Here is a 6,000-nt window from a genome sequence, read left to right as displayed (position 1 = left end):
CAATATCTGAGGAAATTTTTATGGTTAATTAAAGATCTGTGGAAATTTCTTATGAATCTATTCTCAAACGGTACAACAATATGTGATAAACATTGTAGCTAATTATGTTTTCGTTAATTTGAAATTACATTACCTGCGGTACATGGAACAACAATTCTCTCCAAACATTTCTCATGCAGACAATTATCATCTTTTTAGTTTCAGAAGCTATTCACATATGCAAATCAATGATTTATAACTTGTTGTTATAGCGATTAAGCAGGAATGGATTCGCCCACAAGCAATTTTTCTGAAAAAATACTGATTTTTACCGCAAGGATAATGACTGACAAAAAAACAAAAATCTTAATAGGTTTGAACATATCTATATTCAGTCTTTAAAAAAACCTTAAAGATCATAATGCAAATTGAGGTTTTAGTTTATATATATTAAATAAGGCATGAATCTTGCACACTTATTGCCTAATTACCCGGTTAAAATAGCATCTCATCTCTTTACAGCAGAGAATAAAATTTTGCAAAAATTCCCCAAAAATATTATTTTGCAAAAATGAAAAAGAAATTAAAATTTTGCCAAAATTCTAGTAGAATAAATAAAAGTTTGCCAAAATTATATTAAAAAAAATGCAAAATTCCAACATGAAAATAAAATTAAGGCTAATTTTCCTCCCAAAAAAATATCGGCAAATTTTCCCAAAAATTCATATAACAAAATAAAAAAAACAATTCGGGGGCAAAATTTTAACATAGAAGTTAAAAACTATAGGTCACCGTACAGCCTTCAAAAATGAGCAAAACCTAAACCTCAAAGCCAGCTATAAAAGGCCCCGAAATGACTAATGTAAAACAATTCAAACGAAATAAACAACGGCTTGATTTATGTACAAAACAATGAACGAAAAACTAATATGATATACAGCAACAAACGACAACCTCTGAATTACAGGCTCCGGACTTGGGACAGGCATATACAGAATGTGGTGGGGTTAAACTTGTTTGCTGGCGCAAAACCTTGCCCTAACTTGGGATAGTGGTGTAACAGTACAACATAGGAACAAACTATAAATATCAGTTGAAAAGGGCTTAACTCATCATATCGATACAAAGCAGGAAAACATCTAATAAAAACACAGACCTGACGTGGCAGGGTTATCATTTATCCCCACAACAACACTAAGTACAGATCTGAGAGTACCCGCAGTTACTGACAGCTAGTTCAAATAACAACTCATGAAAAAATTATACGTAATGTTGCGATGTTATGAATATGTATTTATAAACAATGGAAATAACACTTTATAATTTCTATGCGTCCGAACCGTTTTCTGAATATATCTTCATCATGAACTATCAAAGCCAAATAATTTAAAAGCAAGGATGTATAAGTACCAAAACACGTGAAAACCTATATGACTGAAAAGGACCTTTACCATCTAAGGTAAATTTTGAGGAATCTGTAATCTTAGTTTCTTAAACATTTCTTAATTAATGAACGAAACATTTCAGGAATATTTGTTATTATTTAAATCGTGATTTGCTGCAATATAAAATTGAGAATGGAAATGGGGAATGTGTCAAAGAGACAACAACCCGACCATAGAACAGACAACAGCAGAAGGTCACCAACAGGTCTTCAATGCAGCGAGAAATTCCCGCACCCGGAGGCGTCCTTCAGCTGGCCCCTAAACAAATATATATATACTAGTTCAGTGATAATGAACGTATTTGTTCATTTTAAAAAAGGTATTGTGATGTTATATGTTGGCAATTGTACTATAAGATTATCTTTGTTATCAATAAGTCATTATCTTTTACTTACAATATTTGGCTAGTGTCCGATATTATATAATAATAATTGAATATTCTGAATTTGTATTTTTCAAACTGCTGACTCCAATCATCGAATACAACAAAACTGATATAGGAAACAGAACACCTCACACAATTTAAATTAATATTATAATAGTACACGGATATTGTATATAATAAACTTTTGTATTTCATCATGTAATTTATATTAAATTGGTCAAATTACATAATGTTTGATTGTCGTCAATTAACATTATTATCTTCCTGCTGTCAAGTATAATCCACATAGTTTTTTGTGAAATAATATTTTGTAATAATAAAAAGTGTGGAAATATCATCATGATTATAGTAAGTTGTTCTTAGTTGGCAATATTTAGATAATTTCCATACCTTCTCTGAAGAATATCTAAGTATATTTTTACCAAAATTTTCCATAATTGGATAAAATAAGGAGTATTCAAAGTAAACAGTGTTTTTACTTGAAATTCCGTCGAAAAAGCTGTCGATTTCGTTTAATTTTCGTAATTTGCAATACATAATTACATAAAATATCGTATATTCTGATACTTATTTGGGAATCCCATGATAAGTATAACAAATGTACTTATTTATTTACAGGAAATATAGAATAAGTTAATATATATATTCCCAATTAGATAAAGTATTGTTTGTATCAATGCGATTTTAGTGAATTCTTATTTCAAATGTTAAATAATTTAATATGAAATTGAAAATATAATATTACACGTATTTATTATTCATTTAACTGAACCTCTTGTAAAGACAAATAAAACATTACTAAACAGGATCTGGATATAACATAGCGCAAACAATTATACCACCCACTGAAAGGGGGAAAATTATTAACCCCAATTGTCCATGTTCTTGTTCCATGTCAGAAATCTCAATTGATTTTGTCGTCAGTTAAGTCTCTGACTGATTTATGATGTTTTGGGGGTGAATATTTTTTTGTGGTTATATTGTCGCTTTAAATAGTTTAAATGTACGTTTATTCACATTGAAAAAAAAAAATAGAATTACAAATGATTTTAGATAGCACTACAGCATGTACTCGGGCATAGCGACCATACTATAGACCCTATCCGATATGTAACTCATTTGCCAATTAATAAAGTCAGTCATTGCATTCTGCACTTATTGACGAATGGAACAATGAAAATATCCTGGAAAATTGAAACATTTTTCGTAGGATAAGATATTTCGTTTACAAAAGGTCACTTCCAGGTCCTTTCACGACCCAATGCTTCAACTGTCATAAAGCTCATCTACACGGGAATCTGTTTCATTTCCATTTCCTGACCAGTAAATTTGTATCTATATATGGTTGAAAGCACTTTGAATCTTCCTCAATCGGGGTCTAATTTTTAGACGGTACAAACCAATGTTTCATATTTTCCCTCGAATTTAAGACCGTGTTGTACAAATTATTGACCTGACCACATGGAAATATGATAGTTTAAAGTAATGGGGATATGCTTACCCTTCGGTAGTCTCTGAAACCAGTCTGTTAATGTATTTCTGCATAATATTTCCAAAGCTTTATAGTGTGTGATAACATTTTCTTAGGGAATTCGATGTTTGCTATACCACGGTTCATTTCAACGAACTTAATAACAATACCGCTATACCAATCAGAATGATTTTACTTTGTATCCATGTATTATTTGTGAAACATTAAATGTTTAAAAAAGGGCGAATTTTCTGTATAAAGTCAATAATTATGTAGATTTTTGAAGCCCAAACTTTCAATTGCCCTCAATACGCAAATAAAAGATCCGAAAACTGTACCAATACAGAACGACATGTTTTTGAAATTATAGCAAAACTTTCGGTTGACAAATTTTTATTTAGTATTGCAAAAAATGAAATTAAAATTTCTGTCATTTTCTCACTACCCAATTTACCCCTATTACTTATTATGATGTGGACCAGTCATTGTTTTTGAATCTTACGCAATTTGTTTGTTTGGATTAAGTTATTATTAGTTTACCTTCAAACTGTTTATTTTTTTCATACACGTATATTGATTAAATCAGAACATGCATGAATGTGTACAGTAACTTGTATGACCTTCAAACTGGACCAGTCCATATTATGTTTTATCAATTAAACTAAAGGTATGAAAGGTAAGAATTGCCACTTCTTATATTTTCAAAAAATTTTCCACATATAGAGTAGATAAATCATTTTTAACAACCTATTCCGGAGGAAAAAAAAGAAGGTTTACAATTCAGACGTTTTATTCCATTAAACAAGTCATTTTTCGAAGAGAAATGCCGAAATACATTTTACGCACGGCTACGTCAGGTAAAACTATTATTTATCTGAACAAAAAAAAGAACGTTTTTCATTCTCATTATAATGTTATAATTACAATTAATCCCAAACAAAAGTAGTCAGTACATAAAGTTAAAATATGTCCGATCTGCCTATTTACGGACATCAAAATTCAATACGATCGTTTTAAGGCCAATTTCGTCTACCTCACAAACCTTGTTAGGCACTATAGTTTCCAGTGTAACAGTATTGTCGTTTTATGAATACACTATTTATCAATTTTGATGGATAAGTCTTGATTTATTTCATACCTTCTTATTTCCAAATAACATAACATTCTGTTAACTACTAATAAGAAATATTCTTTTTTAAATTTGTTTCTGTTGACATTCCATAACTGCTCTAAAACAACAATTGAAAATCTGCATTTCATGCATTTAGAACAAAGTACTCATGGAAAAAATATAATATTGTAGTCAAAACGTTTATAAAGTATAATATATTAGAATCTAGTTGTATTACCTAAATATTCTTTTTCAGTTAAATTTTATAATTATTTCATTTTGAAAATTAAAAAAATACAGTACTTTGAACTTTAGGCGTTTCTATTTTAGCAATCAGTCAGCGGCCATCGATCAGTCACCGATCTATAAAGATGATGTTCTCTCATTGAATAATTCAAAATTTTGTGACTATATTGAACGCATCTATCCCATCGAACTTAAGATCAAGGATACAACAGATACAGTTAAGTTTGCCTCATATATTGACTTTCATCTAGAAATTGACAATGAGGGTCGGTTGAAAACAAAACTTTACGACAAAAGAGATGATTTCAGCTTCCCAATTGTGAACTTTCCATTTCTATGTAGCAACATTCCAGTTGATAATAAATTTTAGGGCTTGTATTTCCTATCATGATTTCCTTGATAGAGTGGTGAATTTGAAGTCATCCCTTTGAAAATTTTAAGGACGCCATCACGAGTTGCTTGACTGTTATGGAATATCTGTTTCACAGATGACGATGGATATGTTCAAATTGTCGTAACTTCTATCTTGTCCCCTCTCCCTAATGTGACCTACCGAATTAGACATATCATCGGGTTTGTAATTTCATGAGCAACACGACAGGTGCCACATGTGGAGCAGGATCGGCTTACCATTAAGGGGCACCTGAGATCACCCCCAGTTTTTGGTAGTGTTCGTGTTGCTTAGTCTTTGGTTTTCTATATTGTGTTTTGTGTAGTGTTGTTTGTCTGTTTGTCTTTTTCTTTTTTAGCCATGGCGTTGTCAGTTTTATTTTCGACTTATGAGTTTGAATGTCCCTTTGGTATCCTTCGCCTCTCTTTCAGTACCTAAACCAAAAGCATCTGATTTGTTAAACCGGAACAGTCTACTTTGAGTGTTCTATTAATAACATCACAAATTTTAACAACATTACTTTAAACTTAACATAGCAATCCTTATATCATGATGAATTAAGAATGCGTCTCAAATATGTAACAATTTGTAATACATCCCGTTTTCTGAAGATAAAAGAGTCAATAATAATATAAATTCAAAACATGAAGAAACGGTTTGTCACCCATGAAGTTTTCCTTATCAATAATGTTATTGTTGTCTTTTAACATGTTTAATTAGAGATTGTCTAACAGTTGGATTGGGACCATTTACATGTTTAACCCCACTACATTATGTATGCGCCTGTCCCAAGTCAGCAGCCTGTAATTCAGTCGTTATCGTTGTTGCTGTTAAATGTATATATTATTTATTTTTCGTTTATTGATTTGTACATCATCAGGCCGTTAGTTTTTCTCGTTTTGATTGTTTTATATTTGTCATTTATGAACCTTTTATAGCTTACTTTGCGGGATGGGTTTTGTTAATTGTTGC

Source organism: Mytilus californianus, unplaced genomic scaffold (assembly GCF_021869535.1).
Source record: "Mytilus californianus isolate M0D057914Y unplaced genomic scaffold, xbMytCali1.0.p SCAF_34, whole genome shotgun sequence".
NCBI lineage: Eukaryota > Metazoa > Mollusca > Bivalvia > Mytilida > Mytilidae > Mytilus > Mytilus californianus.
The sequence above is the reverse complement of the archived record's forward strand: the minus strand, read 5'-3'. Positions refer to the sequence as shown.